Here is an 18,132-nt window from a genome sequence, read left to right as displayed (position 1 = left end):
TATTTATTGCAGCTGTTGTGATCCCTGTGGCTTTAGAGTTCCCTAGAACACCAGATGAGACGGGGAATGAAGTCTTCTCGGTGGCATGCTTGCCTATGGTGAAGGGGAAAGGGCAATGATGAGTTATGTGCACTGTGGACCAAAGGAGCTCTTATTTTCTTTTGGCGCACTTCACTAAATCCAACACGTCCGTTAACATTTCTCAATAGCCTTAACACTTCTGCTTCTTTATAATTTAATTACATATTCTCCTACAAAAAAACAGGTCTGAGTCAGACCTGTTTGACCCAGGTCAGAATTCTATAACATGCAGGAAAAGCAGTTGCCAGAATGGAAAAGCAAAGTCAGACATGACCTCCTACTCTTTGCATCCAGTGCCAACCAAGGCCTTTTGCCTGGTCTCTGGTTTTACAGACTCAACCATGGAAAGAAAGAGAGAGTGTTGCAAAGTAGCAGCTGCTTAAAAGGGCAAATCAGGACTCTGTAAAGGAAATGGGTAGCTTATGAAATGTAAGATCTCAAATCACTCTAGAGTTCGCATTTTGTTGCTTTCCACAGCAGCTACTTATGAATGTTCTAGATACTGAGGAAGAACTTTAAAAATGCTAAAATTACTATACTCATATAACTGAAGTTTCAAGAACTGCAATCTATGTATTGGTTCATGTAAACTCTTCTTGCCCAAATGAATTGGCTTGAATAAGAATAGACTCAACTGGATTAAGAATTATGTCAAACAGTATAAACAAAGGATAATGTTACACGGAGTACATTCAGTATGGGAAGAGGGGTATGGCTGATGGAAAAGCACAAAGGAAATACTAGATTTAGTGTTATTCGGCATATTTATTAATAGATAGTGAAAGAGAAGGTATGGAGTATATTAATGGCAACACAGAAGAGTGCCAACTCAGAGCTTTGCAGATATCATAGAATTTGGAGAAATGATACCTACAGACCTAAGAATATTTTTTAACAGTTGGGGGGAGGTACATGAAAGTGAATAGAGGGAGTCAATGATTAGAAAAAAACAACAGAATATATCTTTCAAAAGAGCATACAATATTCTTAAGTAACTAAATATGAGACAACTGAGAGATACTGAACAATAGTCAAAGAATTTAATGCAACTAGAGATTATCATACTAAGTGAAGTAAGTCAGAAAGAGAAAGAGAAATACCATGTGATACCACTAAAATATGGCACAATGAACCTCTCTACAAAACGGAAACAGGCTCATAGACATAGAGAAGAGACTTGTGGTTGCCAAGGGGGGTGGGGGAGGGAGAGGGATGGACTGGGAGTTTGGGGTTAGTAGATGCAAACTATTACATTTAGAATGGATGAACAACAAGGTCCTACTGTATCCTGAACCATAATGGAAAAGAATATAAAAAAAGAATGTCTGTGTGTGCATAACTGAGTCACTTTGCTGTACAGCAGAGATTGCCACAACATGGTAAATCAACTCTACTTCAGTAAAATAACAGTAATAATAATTTTAAAAAAGAACTTAAAAACAATCTTTCCAAATGCTACCCCCCAACCCCTCCCCTCCTCAATGCTATAGGGATACTGAGGAGGACATCCCACACAAAGTATTCTATTGGTAACCCCATTAAAATATTGAATCTGCACCATTAGATGCCAAGGGGCATGTCTGATCCCTACAGGTTCCCATTAATTTTTAACCACCCTAAGGTAGCAAATTAGACCACTGCTTGCTCTGGGCAAAGATTTCACAAATGTGTGCCACTGGTCACAAAAAGCATCATCAAGAGGGAGGCCAACTTAATATAGACTCATCACTACTATAGAAGAATAATTGAAGTTCATCCCTTTGAGATCCTAGGCCATTTCTGTGCACAGAGGGAAACACCTCTCATGACAGGGATACATGGAAAGGAGCTCAGAGAGAGACAAGTTGCTGAGAGCAACTTGAAAAATAATTAATCACCTTACAAAAGTGATTGAAATGTTGTTAATCTAAGACTTTTATTGCACAATATCTCAAAGGCATTTGACATAGGAAACTTCCCTGTGCTAACAAGGAGATGAATTAGATGGCCCAGGTCTTTTCTATCCACCTCTATTTCTATCTCTGCTTTCAGTGATTCATTCCTAAATGTGATGATAAAAATAGAACCAAAGTTGCTTCTTCTGCTAAGGTTGAATGACTTTGCCAGTCTAAATCTCTCTGCAAACTGTCTTAACTTTTTCTCATACTGTATCTTAGTCCAAAGGTAAATTTTTTTTTTTTTTTTTTTTTTTTTTTTTGCGGTACGCGGGCATCTCGCTGTTATGGCCTCTCCCGTTGCGGAGCACAGGCTCCAGACGCGTAGGCTCAGCGGCCATGGCTCACGGGCCCAGCCGCTCCGCGGCATGTGGGATCTTCCCGGACCGGAGCACGAACCCGTGTCCCCTGCATCAGCAGGCGGACTCTCAACCACTGCGCCACCAGGGAAGTCCCAAAGGTAAATTTTTAAGAAAACGATTTGAAGAAACTATAGTTCTTAAAAAAATAGTAACACTGAATCTTTGATTAAAAGAATTTCATTTCTTAGCATCTATTACAATTGTGGATGCTTTTAAAAGTGACTACATTTTACAAATGGAAATTAAGACATTAAATAATATTACTGATCCTACTAATCAATCAATGGGATTGATTGTAATCAATGGGATTTAGCAACCTATTAAGGAAAATAAAAAGGAACAAGAGGGAACAGACTCAGTGACAGATCCACCTCTCACTTCCTGGTAGGTGCCGTCAATGGGAGTAGGAATATAAAAACAGCAGTACAGGTGAATGGAACAAATGAGCTGGAATTGAGTCTTTTGGTTTGAGGTACTAGTGTGATTCCCCAAATGAGATGTTCAGCAAGCAAGTGGAAATATTAAGACTGAAATATAAACCCAGAGGCAATGGTTGACATTAGGAAAGGAAATGAGACTGCCATGGGAGATGGTGTATGATGAGAAGAGAAAAAGAATCAGTTCTCACTTATTCTAATCTAGGCCTGCATTACACCTTAGCTGACCTAATGCGATGGATTCTCAAACACTCTCCCTCCCTCTTTCTCCACCATCCCCAAGTCTATTTTATAGATAGTTCCTTGATCTTTTTGAATCACATCTGGGATCACTGGTCGTTGGTATTTCAGGGCTTAATTCTGGATCTCTTTTCTTTATTTATACTCTCTTCCATGGCTTTCCATGCCATCTATGTAGTAATGGCCTCCTATTCTCTCCTCTGAGTGTCATAACTACCTACCCAATCAATCACCTGACATTGCTAACTGAATTTACTTTAGGCATCACTGTTTAAAACACTCTCCATTCTCATCCTTATCGTGTGCCCCGAAACTTTGTTCTTAGGACTTTCCCGTTAAATCAATGGCACCATCTGTTGCTTAGGTCAGAAACTTGAGAGTCTTCCATGACTCCTCTTCTTCATTTTCCACAGCCAGTTACTCCCTAAATTCTGTTGATTCCTCTTTCAAAATGTCTCTCCAGTCTGTCTTCACAGTCTGCATTGCTGCCAGACTGGTCCAAGCCTTCATCATCTCTCCCCTGTAGTACAGCAATTATCTTCTAATATGTATCTCCCCTCACCCATTCCTGCCCCTCTAACCTCTTCCCTTACAGGACCAGAGTGGTCTCTATAAAACTGAGTTGGTTTCATACTGCATTCAGATCTAAAACACAAACTTCTTCCATGGCTCATTAGATTTGGTTCCTGCCTGTCTCAGACCTCATTTCCTACTTGTCTCCCTCTTGATCACTATGCACCGTCATGCTTGCCTTCTCCCAGTTCTTTAAACAGCTCTTTCCTGTCTCAGGACCTCTGCATATACTGTTCCCTTTCTCTGGAATATTCTCTTGGTAACATCTTCTCATCCTTTAGCTCTCAGCTGACATGTTACTTCTCAGAGAGGCCTTCCCTGACCACCCTATCAAAAGTAGATCCACTCTATCTTTCTCCATTTCGGAAGTGTTAATTTCCTTCACAGCACATATCACAACTTAAAATTCTTACATTTGGGGCTTCCCTAGTGGCGCAGTGGTTGAGAGTCCGCCTGCTGATGCAGGGGACACAGGTTCGTGCCCTGGTCCGGGAAGATCCCACATGCTGCGGAGTGGCTGGGCCCGTGAGCCATGGCCGCTGAGCCTGCGCGTCCACACGGCAGAGGCCACAACAGTGAGAGGCCCACGTACCGCGAAAAAAAAAAAAAAAATTCTTACATTTGCTGGCTTACACTTTTTCTGTCTCTGTCTCCAGACTCTAAGCTCCATACAGGGACACTGTCTGTCTGTCTCCTCAGCCATTTTGTATTCCCAGCACCTTGGCAGTATCTGGAACATGATAGGGGCTCAGTAAATAATTTATTACTCATATATTCACTGAGCCTTTATCATGTGTCAGGAACTGTACCAGGGACTGTGGGTACAAAGAAGAACAAAACATAGCCCCTTTTCTAAAGGGACTGCAGTGTAGTGGAGGAAAGAGCCATGCCAACAGATACCTACAAATGTGCCAAGTGAAATGATTGTGGGGGAAGATGGGAAATAAAAGAACTAATTGCCTGAAGGTGAGGAGTAGGCAGTAAAGGCTTGACAGAGGTGGCATTTGAGCCAGATCTGGGAGCATGGCTATGACTTTGTCAGGTAAAGAAGCAGATGAATATCTTTATAGGCAGAGTACCTCATTTTGTTCAGAGGCCCAGAGTTATGAAAGGATGTGGCATGTTCAGAGAATGGTGGCTGGAGTTTTGGAGGCATTTGGATGAAGAGGCTAAAGTAGAAGGGGATAGGCTATGGAGGATGTCAGGTTAGGGAGTCGGAACCCTATCCAATGACCTGCCAACAAAAGATGACATTGTTTCTGTGATGGCATTATCTTCCTCCATCTCCCTTTTTTCTGTCATGGGAACATAGGTGTCTGATGGATGAGTCCAAATATGCTCATAAAATTCCTACCTCCTGGCGTACTTTGAGAACATTGCATTGAGAAGGGAATCAACAGCTTCCAAGAGGCCAGAAGCCCAGCATCCCAAACAGGGGGAATGCCTAAGAGATTCTACTAACTCATATCTCTCTAGTAAACGTTTAACATAATGTTATAGACTCAGGACACATAATGTCATAACTTTTCAATTTGTATGTTGAAGCCTTAAACCCCAATGTGACGGTATTTGGAGACAGGGTCTTTAAAGAGGTAATTAAGGTTAAATAGATCACAAGGGTGTGGCCCTAATCCAACAGGACTGGTGTCCTTATAAGAAGATGCAGAGCGCTCCCACAGAGAAAAGGCCATGTGAGGACACAATGAGAAGGTAGCCAGTCATTTACAAGCAAGGAGAGAGGCCTCACCAGAAATCCAACCTGCCAAACCTCCCAACATGTTGATCTGGGACTTCCAACCTCCAGAACTGTAAGAAAGAAATAAATAAATCTGTTGTTTAAACCACCTAGTCTGTGGTAGTTTGTTATTGCCACCCTAGCAGACTAATACACATAATAAAGTTAGAAACACTGCCTTCTCATCTGAGGCTTAATACAATTGCTTTGCCGCTTATCATTGCTAGTAATGTTTTCCCCTTTTATTTTGTATGCACCTATAGCTTAAATCACTACAGATACTCCTTCAAATTTAGACTACAAATTAATAATATAATCAGAACACAAGACAGTGTTCTAAAATATTTTATTTAAATTTGGCTTGGTATGTGGTGATCCAAATTCAACGATCTTCTCCAGGGCCTGAATAATTACTCAACCATCTACTTCCCTCTGATATTGTGTCTAATGACAAAATAGTTAGCCCATGAAAAATTTGGTGGTGGGGAGGTAAGTTTCAGTTATTCTAACAGTCTTTAAGGATTAAACACATACTTTTATAATCACATATAGACATATGCCTTAGCCTTGCCCTAAAAAGCACTGATTTAGTTAAGAAATATCAATTATTTCATTATCACTGCACGTCACAGCATCCTTTGTTGGGTTAAGTATCCTGAGAATGTTAAATAATTAATTTTACTCTTTCTTAACTCATGCCATTGTAGGTCTGCCTGCTCATTCATATTGTACTTCATAGCTTCCCACCACATCTACCCACCCACTTGCATCTGGGTCCACATCCTCCGCTTTCTCTCCTTTTTCTGTGGAAACAGTCCGTATTTCTATCTCAGACCAATCCCCTCTACTTAGGCACTAGACCCCCTCTTATCTACGCAAAGATTATCACCCCAGCAGCAAACCACCCTTCTCCCCTTCATCAAGTTTTTCCTCTCTACTATAATTATTCTCATTAGCACATTACCACCCCAGCCCCAGATGCTGTTTCTCCCATGTTAAAAAAAAGAAAAAAGGAAAAATAATCTCTAGACATCAGTTGATACCAATCTATCCTCTGGCTAAAGCCCCATTTCTCTGTTCTCCATTACAGCAAAGTCACTTTTACATGTATTATCTATACTCACTATGTCCAATCCCTCTCCTATTTTCTCTTGAATACACTCCAACTAGCCTGTTGTCCAAATTCCCCAGTTGAGTCCTCAGTCTTCAACCTATCCGGACATGCTCCAGCATGGCTTGTGGGCATGCTCTAGGGGCATTTGGTCTTGTTTGCAAGCTAGCTTGGTCCCTAACCTCCCTTAGGTCTTGTCTGAAAATGTCATCTTCTTATTCAGGTCTTATTTGATCTTCTACTTAATACTTCAACTGACCCCTACCCCCAGCAATCCTTATCATCCTTTATACATATTCACCATGTGTAGCTAAAATATGTAACTTATTTTGTATTGTCCATCTTCCCCCAGTGGACTGAAAGCCACGTGAGGACAGGGACTTTTATCTATATATTCATTACTGCATCTCCAGCACCCAGCACAGCACACAGTATGTGATAGGCACTCTATACAAATTAGCTGAATAGATCTTACTGAGTTTGAAAATCTAAAATGGTTTAAAGTCTACAAAGAAATAAAACAGAGAGTTTGAAGGCTGTAGCCTCAGCTTGATTTTTAAAATAGTTGGCTTCATTTTCTCTTAGAAAGGAGACTATTTTTTTCTTTGACAGAAAATTATTGTAATATACAACTTGTTTACTTTTATCTAGGAAAAAAAGGAAGAAGAAAAGCTTCTTTATTTCAAGTCATTTGGTAATATTTTATTCAGCTAATAGAGTGATCCTATACTTCACGTATTATATTAGAAACTAACCACGATGGTCTCACACTTATAGAATGAAAATTTCGGCTATTGTCATCATGCAGTAAGCTGCACAATCCATTTCAAAATGAAGTTTTAAGTCTTCTGGGTAAGAACTTGTTTTAGCTTAATAAAATCTGATTTCCCATTAAAAAAGAGTCATTTGAGCTTTTGGAAGAAACATTAGCAATGTCACACTTTGGAAGAATCCACACCAATTCAGGAAGACCATGGGGATCCATCAATACAATGGAGGGGAACTGTACTTTTTCTGACAATAATTTTGTCATTTGGGAATATCTTCCTACTTTTACTAGTTGTTGTTGTTGTTGTTTTTACCCTTTGATGCACTGTCTCTAATCACATGCCTTTTTCTCTTATTCCTTAGACAAATATTTACTATGCCTCCCCTCTCACCTCTCCATAGTACCCTTCTCACGCAACTAGCCCAACTTGCTTCATTCTACTGGAAACACCTTCAGTCTCTAGACCCCCACAGGCTCTGACAAGGACTTTCAGGGTTGATTAGAATCTACACTTGGAAATCTCCATGCTTTTGTTTGGCAGAATTCCTCATACTCACTCCAGGATTTAGCGTTGTCACCTCTACAGTGTTTTCTTCCCCCAAGATTCCAGTTATTTTGTGCGTTGTTGCTTTTGCCATCACTGTTGGAGGTTCATGGTTTCCTGAAATAACTCATCTTTGGAATTGAATTCAAAGTGCATTTCCTTTGTCTAGAAATGAACTCTCTGAAGATATTTATCACACATCCATGATTAGCTACATTCTAACTAAGTACAAAGAATATTTGGCATTATAAAGGATGAGAGTCTCTCTTCAGCCCTGTGTGCACAACTGAATGGAGTAACAAAGCCTCCTTCTCCTACACAGTTGGAGCAGGGAGTCATAGGACTAAGGAGCAATGTGTCTCTTTGGAGTAAAGCTGATTAGAGGTCTTCATCTGACAAACATATTTTGGGAGTCTCTTATATGTAAGACATTGTACAAGATACAAATCTGGGTCAGACATGGTGCCTGTCCTTAGGGAACCTAAACATAGAATTACAGAAAATTATGTTACATAATAGGAGCTAAAATATTTATTCAAGGATATGACCAATATTACACTTTGAAAATGTTGTCAAAGAAACAGTAAGTTAGTTAGAATATTCTTTTTATCAATGGATAAGAAAGTTATAAAAGTATTTAAATATATAAATATTTTCCCATTTAAAGTTAAATATACATTAAAAATTTAACAAGAATCTCAAAGCTATTTTAATATTATACTTAGCAAAGATTACTGTATATACTAATCTGTACATTAGGATATAAAACTTCTCTGACCATATTGGCAGCCCCAGAAAAACTAGCCTTAGGTTCCCAAGGTTTACTTATATTTATATTCATGGATAATTAACTCAGGACAACTGCAAAAGATAACTGATTTAAGTAAAAAATATTATATCTTTAAAATGTCATCTTTATTTCTATTGACTTGGTGCTATTTACAAACCATTAAAACCATTCACTGCAATGTTTAAGAAATTCAATTTTAAAGCTATGTCCTTAATGATATTTGTTAAATGGTAAGCATTTAAACAAAGCAGAAAAATTAACATGAATGCTACTTTCATTATTTCTTCTGCATTTGTGTGTAAAGAAAAATGTTTCCTTCCTCCATGTTAATGATAGATGAGATGTTTAGTAAAAACAACGACAATAATGCCTCCACCTAACAAATATAAAGAACAAATATATCACACAATCGCATTTGTGGGTAGCCTTATCCACCACCACCCTCCTCCTCTTTGCAATGGAAGTAGTTAAAGCGATTAAAAATTCAGCATCTTATGTCATGAGCTAGGGTGGGAAGGGAGTGTGATTACACTGTGTGGACTGGAGGGGATGATCAGAATTTCGATGTTTCTCCATTACTGTTTCCTTAGCAAATCTCTGCATGATGACACAGGCATCAAGTCTGTGTTTATATTCTTCAGCTGTATCCTTATTCCCATCTTCCAAATTCCACTACAGCAAATCCTTATGTACTTTCTGGCAGAAACTAAAAATTAAAGATGTATAATGTGAAGATACAATCTTAGTTTCTCTTGCCCTGCAGGACTGGCAGTTCCTTCCCAAGTACAATTATGTTGGCAAATGCTGCTATTAACTCTATGACTACAATGTGCACTCCAGCTCCTTTGAAATTCTATAAAATAGTTGTCCTTAGATGGTGATAGAAAGGAAGGAATGAAGCAGGAACAACAAGAATTACTTTACATACTAATAATAACAATTTAGCTATCAAAACAGAACTGAACAAGTCCGCCTTTATACTGTTCTTTAAAAAATTTAGCCTCCTAGGGTTCTAATAATCAGGGCCTATGGTTCAGGAATGCACGGTAGCACTCAGCTCAGTGCCTGTATCCTCATTTCAAAGAGAATCATTCAAACCGACATCCACCCTGTCAAGAGTCTTGACTTTGAGCTGCTAATGTAGAATAAAAATCAATATAAATTTTGATCATTTGATGAATATTTACTTCTTTCTTTAGTGTTTGGGGATTTAGAATTGAAAAGTGCTGAATCAAGTCATTTTATTTTTTTGTGTTTGTGCCAACACCAATTTACTACCCTCCAGAAAGTTCCTGAACAAGATGTCTCAGGTGGCATGCATGTTGGTTTTTCCTGTCAATCATAACAGTATGTCAGTAGGGAACCATAATCATTTCCCTTTCATACTCTTAGTGTTCCAAAAAGGAATATTTTGATTACATCCCTGGAAAAGGTAAACTTTCTCATTTAGACACACTATTGTGAGCCTGGGTGTCTGTTGGTTTTGGCATTTGGTTGAGCCTCAATTGATACAATCTATTAAAAGTTAAACACTTTATCTTAGGCTCCAAGGATCTTGCACAATAAATAGAGTTTCCAATTGGTTCCTCTACAAGTAATATTCAGTATCACCCCCAAGACAAAGAGCTTTTATAGAAGCTGTCATCTTTCTCGTGCATTTTCTGAAAAATAACAAGAACACATTGACTAATCACTCTAATCAGCAGACCGATTTCACAATAAAAAAGACTTTACATTTTCATTATAAATAAAAAGAAAATGCACCACAGACAAATAAGTCTAAAAAAACACGACAATTAAAATGTGATTCCAGAGACTTCCGTGGCAGTCCAGTGGTTAAGACTTCGCCTTCCAAAGCAGGGGGTGCGGGTTCGATCCCTGGTTGGGGAGCTAAGATCCCACATGCCTCGTGGCCGAAAAACCAAAACAGAAGTAATACTGTAACAAATTCAATAAAGACTTTAAAAATGGTCCACATCAAAAAAATCTTAAAAATAAATAAGTAATAAATAAAATGTGATTCCAATGTAAGTCTAGTTATATGAGTAGAGTAGCATGTCATCATTTTTATTATGATACCTTGATATATGTAACAAAAGCTTACTATTCTTGCACAATGTTTCCATAGTGATTTTTAAAAGAACAGTCTTTCCTAATTTGTAAAAGACTAACTGCAAACACCAAAAAGGTAAGCTATTCTCATTTTTTAAAAAATCTCGCATATGACATAGTGGCAGAAGATTCAATATTAAGGAGACATTTTTGGTGGTGCCTTATAAATTAAATAAAAATGGCAGCAGCTGCTTTTCCCAAGGATGATCTAGCCCTGGACAATCACTAGATATTATGTAGACAGATGTTTTAAATAAAATAAGTATTTAGATTGCTAGATACCTTGCTAGATATGAAGGCAATTATAGGATGTCTTTGTTAAATTACATTTTTCATTTTTGTGAGGGAAAAAAAGAATTGTCCTGGAAACAGTACCGACAGGAAATGATCCTATATCTAAAACAGCTGGAGACTGTAACTAATATAAATTTACTTGAAAATAAAAATGCTGTGTGCCTCTGGAGACATGCAGTAACATGCCATAAAAACAGATGAGAATATAAAAGTATTTAAAAGGAGAGAAAACACATTTTATCTAGATATTATACTGAGATGTGATTCACTGATAAATGAGAAATATTTGAAGATGAAGAAAGAAAAGAAAGTCAGAAGTCATTTAAAAACTTAGATATTTTATTTAAAACCAGATTTGTAGGAAATATAAAAATAATTTTCTACGGAAAACTCTTTGCTTTTCAATATATTGGTTATTAATTAATTTACTAAAGTCATAATAAAAATGTAAAGGCAGATAATAGTGTTTAATTAGGAAATTCTAATGAAAGCAGAGGATGCTTACCATGAGTAAGGCAAGGACCCCAAATGCTGAATAAGAACATTGGAGTAAATCTCAAAGCCATATGTAAGAGCCTCCATAAAGGGAAGGGAGGAAGATGGCAGAAGAGTAAGACGGAGAGATCACCTTCCTCCCCACAGATACATCAGAAATACATCTACACGTGGAACAACTCCTACAGAACACCTACTGAACGCTGGCAGAAGACCTCAGACCTCCCAAAAGGCAAGAAACTCCCCAGGTACCTGGGTAGGGCAAAAGAAAAATGAAAAAACAGAGACAAAAGAATAGGGATGGGACCTGCACCAGTGGGAGGCAGCCGTGAAGGAGAAAAGGTTTCCATACACTAGGAAGCCCCTTTGTGGGCGGAGACTGCGGTGGCGGAGAGGGGAAGCTTCGGAGCCGCGGAGGAGAGTGCAGCCACAGGGTGCGGAGGGCAAAGCAAAGACATTCCCGCACAGAGGATCGGTGCCAACCAGCACTCACCAGCCCAAGAAGCTTGTCTGCTCACCCGCCGCGGTGGGCGGGGCTGGCACCTGAGGCTTGGGCTTCGGTAGGATCGCAGGGAGAGGACTGGGGTTGGCGGCGTGAACACGTCCTGAAGGGGCCTAGTGCACCACGGCTAGCCGGGAGGGAGTCCGGGAAAAACTCAGGACCTGCTAAAGAGGCAAGAGACTTTTTCTTACCTCTGTTTCCAGGTGCGCGAGGAGAGGAGATTAAAAGCGCTGCTTAAAGGAGCTCCAGAGACGGGCGCGTGCCACGGCTATCTGCGCAGACCCCCGAGAGGGGCATGAGACGCTAAGGCTGCTGCTGCAGCCACCAAAAAGCCTGTGTGCGAGTACAGGTCACTATCCACACCTCCCCTCCCGGAAGCCTGTGCAGCCCACCACTGCCAGGGTCCCGTGAGCCAGGGATAAGTTCCCTGGGAGAACGCATGGGGCGCATCAGGCTGGTGCAATGTCATGCTGGCCTCTGCCGCCGCAGGCTCGCCCCGCACTCCGTGCCCCTCCCTCCCCCCGCCACGGCCTGAGTGAGCCAGAGTCCTCGAATCAGCTGCTCCTTAAGCTCATCCTGTTTGAGCGAAGAACAGACGCCCTCCAGCGACCTACATGCAGAGGCGGGGCCAAATCCAAAGCTGAGCCCAGGGAGCTGTGCAATCAAAGAAGAGAAAGGGAAATCTCTCCCAGCAGTCTCAGGAGCAGCGGATTAAAGCTCCACAATCAACTTCATGTACCCTGCATCTGTGGAATACCTGAACAGACAACCAATCATCCCAAATTGAGGAGGTGGACTTTGGGAGCAACATATATTATTTTTTCCCCTTTTCCTCTTTTTGGGAGTGTGTATGTATATGCTTCTGTCTGAGATTTTGTCTGTATAGCTTTGCTTTCACCATTTGTCCTAGGGTTCTGTCCATCTGGTTTTTTTTTTTACTTTAAAAAAATTTTCTTCTTAATAATTATTTTTTATTTTAATAACTTTATCTTTATTTTATTTTATCCTCTTTTTTTCTTTCTTTCTATTTTTTTCTCCCTTTTATTCTGAGCCGTGTGGATGAAAGGCTCTTGGTGCTCCAGCCAGGAGTCAGGGCTGTGCCTCTGAGGTGGGAGAGCCAACTTCAGGACATAGGTCCACAAGAGACCTCCCAGATCCACGTAATATAAAACGGCGAAAATCTCCCAGAGATCTCCATCTCAACACCAAGACCCAGCTTCACTCAACGACCAGCAAGCTACAGTGCTGGACACCCTATACCAAACAACTAGTAAGACAGGAACACAGCCCCATCCATTAGCAGAGAGGCTGCCTAAAATCACAATAAGGCCACAGACACCCCAAAACACACCGCCAGACGTGGACCTGCCCACCAGAAAGACAAGATCCAGCCTCATCCACCAGAACACAGGCACTAGTCCCCTCCACCAGGAAGCCTACACAACCCACAGAACCAACCTTAGCCACTGGGGACAGACACCAAAAACAACAGGAACTATGAACCTGAAGCCTGTGAAAAGGAGGCCCCAAACACAGTAAGATAAGCAAAATGAGAAGACAGAAAAACACACAGCAGATGAAGGAGCAAGGTAAAAACACACCAGACCTAACAAATGAAGAGGAAATAGGCAGTCTACTTAAAAAAGAATTCAGAATAATGATAGTAAAGATGATCCAAAATCTTGGAAATAGAATAGAGAAAATGCAAGAAACATTTAACAAGGACCTAGAAGAACTAAAGATGAAACAAGCAACAATGAACAACACAATAAATGAAATTAAAAATACTCTAGAAGGGATCAATAGCAGAATAACTGAGGCAGAAGAACGGATAAGTGACCTGGAAGATAAAATAGTGGAAATAACTACTGCAGAGCAGAATAAAGAAAAAAGAATGAAAAGAACTGAGGACAGTCTCAGAGACCTCTGGGATAACATTAAATGCACCAACATTCGAATTATAGGGGTCTCAGAAGAAGAAGAGAAAAAGAAAGGGACTGAGAAAATATTTGAAGAGATTATAGTTGAAAACTTCCCTAATATGGGAAAGGAAATAGTTAATCAAGTCCAGGAAGCACAGACAGTCCCATACAGGATAAATCCAAGGAGAAATATACCACGACACATATTAATTAAACTATCAAAAATTAAATATAAAGAAAACATATTAAAAGCAGCAAGGGAAAAACAACAAATAACATACAAGGGAATCCCCATAAGGTTAACAGCTGATCTTTCAGCCGAAACTCTGCAAGCCAGAAGGGAGTGGCAGGACATATTTAAAGTGATGAAGGAGAAAAACCTGCAACCAAGATTACTCTACCTAGCAAGGATCTCATTCAGACTTGATGGAAAAATTAAAACCTTTACAGACAAGCAAAAACTGAGAGAGTTCAGCACCACCAAACCAGCTTTACAACAACTGCTAAAGGAACTTCTCTAGGCAAGAAACACAAGAGAAGGAAAACACCTACAATAACTAACCTAAAACATTTAAGAAAATGGGAATAGGAACATACATATCGATAATTACCTTAAATGTAAATGGATTAAACACTCCCACCAAAAGACATAGACTGGCTGAATGGATACAAAAACAAGACCCATATATATGCTATCTACAAGAGACCCACTTCAGACCTAGGGACACATAGAGACTGAAAGTGAGGGGATGGAAAAAGATAATCCATGCAAATGGAAATCAAAAGAAAGCTGGAGTAGCAATACTCATATCAGATAAAATAGACTTGAAAATAAAGACTATTACAAGAGACAAAGAAGGACACTACATAATGATCAAGGGATCAATCCAAGAAGAAGATATAACAATTGTAAATATTTATGCACCCAACATAGGAGCACCTCAATACATAAGGCAAATACTAACAGCCATAAAGGGGAAATCGACAGTAACACAATCATAGTAGGGGACTTTAACACCCCATCTTCACCAATGGACAGATCATGCAAAAGGAAAATAAATAAGGAAACACAAGCTTTAAATGATACATTAAACAAGATGGACTTAATTGATATTTATAGGACATTCCACCCAAAAACAACAGAATACACATTTTTCTCAAATGCTCATGGAATATTCTCCAGGATAGATCACCTCCTGCTTCACAAATCAAACCTTGGTAAATTTAAGAAAATTAAACTTGCATCAAGTATCTTTCCGACCACAACACTATGAGACTAGATACCAATTACAGGAAAAGATCTATAAAAAATACAAACACGTGGAGTCTAAACAATACACTACTTAATAACGAAGAGATCACTGAAGAAATCAAAGAGGAAATCAAAAAATACCTAGAAACAAATGACAATGGAGACACGACGACCCAAAACCTATGGGATGCAGCAAAAGCAGTTCTAAGAGGGAAGTTTATAGCAATACAATCCTACCTTAAGAAACAGTAAACATCGCAAATAAACAACCTAACCTTGCACCTAAAGCAACTAGAAAAAGAACAAAAAACCCCCAAAGTTAGCAGAAGGAAAGAAACCATGAAGATCAGATCAGAAATAAATGAAAAAGAAATGAAGGGAAGGATAGCAAAGATCAATAAAACTAAAAGCTAGTTCTTTGAGAAGATAAACAAAATTGATAAATCAGTAGCCAGACTCATCAAGAAAAAGAGGGAGAAGACTCAAATCAATAGAATTAGAAATGAAAAAGGAGAAGTAACAACTGACACTGCAGAAATACAAAGGATCATGAGAGATTACTACAAGCAACTCTATGCCAATAAAATGGACAACCTGGAAGAAATGGACAAATTCTTAGAAATGCACAACCTGCCGAGACTGAACCAGGAAGAAACAGAAAATATGAACAGACCAATCACAAGCACTGAAATTGAAACTGTGATTAAAAATCTTCCAACAAACAAAAGCCCAGGACCAGATGGCTTCACAGGCGAATTCTATTAAACATTTAGAGAAGAGCTAACACCTATCCTTCTCAAACTCTTCCAAAATATAGCAGAGAGAGGAACACTCCCCAACTCATTCTACAAGGCCACCATCACCCTGATACCAAAACCAGACAAAGATGTCACAAAGAAAGAAAACTACAGGCCAATATCACTGATGAACATAGATGCAAAAATCCTCAACAAAATACTAGCAAACAGAATCCAATAGCACATTAAAAGGATCATACACCACGATCAAGTGGGGTTTATTACAGGAATGCAAGGATTCTTCAATATATGCAAATCAATCAACATGATACACCATATTAACAAATGGAAGGAGAAAAACCATATGATCATCTCAATAGATGCAGAGAAAGCTTTCGACAAAATTCAACACCCATTTATGATAAAAACCCTGCAGAAAGTAGGCATAGAGGGAACTTTTCTCAACATAATAAAGACCATATAAGACAAACCCACAGTCAACATCATACTCAATGGTGAAAAACTGAAACCATTTCCACTAAGATAAGGAACAAGACAAGGTTGCCCACTCTCACCTCTAGTATTCAACATAGTTTTGGAAGTTTTAGCCACAGCAATTAGAGAAGAAAAAGAAATAAAAGGAATCCAAATGGGAAAAGCAGAAGTAAAGCTGTCACTGTTTGCAGATGGCATGATACTATACATAGAGAATCCTAAAGATGCTACCAGAAAACTACTAAAGCTAATCAATGAATCTGGTAAAGTAGCAGGATACAACATTAATGCACAGAAATCTCTTGCATTCCTATACACTAATGATGAAAAATCTGAAAGTGAAATTAAGAAAACACTCCCATTTACCATTGCAACAAAAAGAATAAAATATCTAGGAATAAACCTACCTCAGGAGAAAAAAGACCTGTATGCAGAAAATTATAAGACACTGATGAAAGAAATTAAAGATGATACAAATTGATGGAGAGATATACCATGTTCTTGGATTGGAAGAATCAACATTGTGAAAATGACTCTACTCCCCAAAGCAATTTACAGATTCAATGCAAATCCTATGAAACTACCACTGGCTTTTTTCACAGAACTAGAACAAAAAATTTCACAATTTGGATGGAAACACAAAAGACGCCGAATAGCCAAAGCAATATTGAGAATGAAAAATGGAGCTGGAGGAATCAGGCTCCCTGACTTCAGACTATCCTACAAAGCTACAGTAATCAAGACAGTATGGTACTGGCACAAAAACAGAAATATAGATCAATGGAACAGGATAGAAAGCCCAGAGATAAACCCACGCACATATGGTCACCTTATCTTTGATAAAGGAGGCAAGAATATACAGTGGAGAAAAGACAGCCTCTTCAATAAGTGGTGCTGGGAAAACTGGACAGGTACATGTAAAGGTATGAAATTCGAACACTCCCTAACACCATACACAGAAATAAACTCCAAATGGATTAAAGACCTAAATGTAAGGCCAGACACTATCAAACTCTTAGAGGAAAACATAGGCAGAACACTCTGACATAAATCACAGCAAGATCCTTTTAGACCCACCTCCTAGAAAAATGGAAATAAAAACAAAATTAAACAAATGGGACCTAATGAAACTTAAAAGGTTCTGCACAGCAAAGGAAACCATAAATAAGACCAAAAGACAACCCTCAGAATGGGAGAAAATATTTGCAAATGAAGCAACTGACAAAGGATTAATCTCCAAAATTTACAAGCAGCTCATGCAGCTCAATGACAAAAGAACAAACAACCCAATCCAAAAATGGGCAGAAGACCTAAATAGACATTTCTCCAAGAAAATATACAGATTGCCAAACACATGAAAGAATGCTCAGCATCATTAATCATTAGAGAAATGCAAATCAAAACTACAGTGAGATATCATCTCATACCGGTCAGAATGGCCATCATCAAAAAATCTAGAAACAATAAATACTGGAGAGGGTATGGAGAAAAGGGAACCCTCTTGCACTGTTCGTGGGAATGTAAATTGTTACAGCCACTATGGAGAACATATGGGGGTTCCTTAAAAAAGTAAAAATAGAACTACCATACGACCCAGCAATCCCACTACTGGGCATATATCCTGAGAAAACCAGAATTCAAGAAGAGTCATGTACCAAAATGTTCATTGCAGCTCAGACATGGAAGCAACCTAAGTGTCCATCATTGGACGAATGGATAAAGAAGATGTGGCACATATATACAATGG

At 39.1% G+C, this 18,132-nt stretch overlaps 1 protein-coding gene across 4 annotated transcripts in view; it reads right to left on the bottom strand.

Moving 5' to 3' along the window:
* AKAP6 (A-kinase anchoring protein 6) overlaps nt 1-18,132 on the bottom strand; it is a 599,311-nt gene that overhangs the window by 145,218 nt on the left and 435,961 nt on the right. The window lies entirely within an intron of this gene.

This window comes from Orcinus orca, chromosome 2 (assembly GCF_937001465.1).
Source record: "Orcinus orca chromosome 2, mOrcOrc1.1, whole genome shotgun sequence".
Lineage (NCBI taxonomy): Eukaryota > Metazoa > Chordata > Mammalia > Artiodactyla > Delphinidae > Orcinus > Orcinus orca.
Note: the sequence above shows the minus strand (reverse complement) of the source record. Positions and strands in the feature narration are given on the sequence as shown.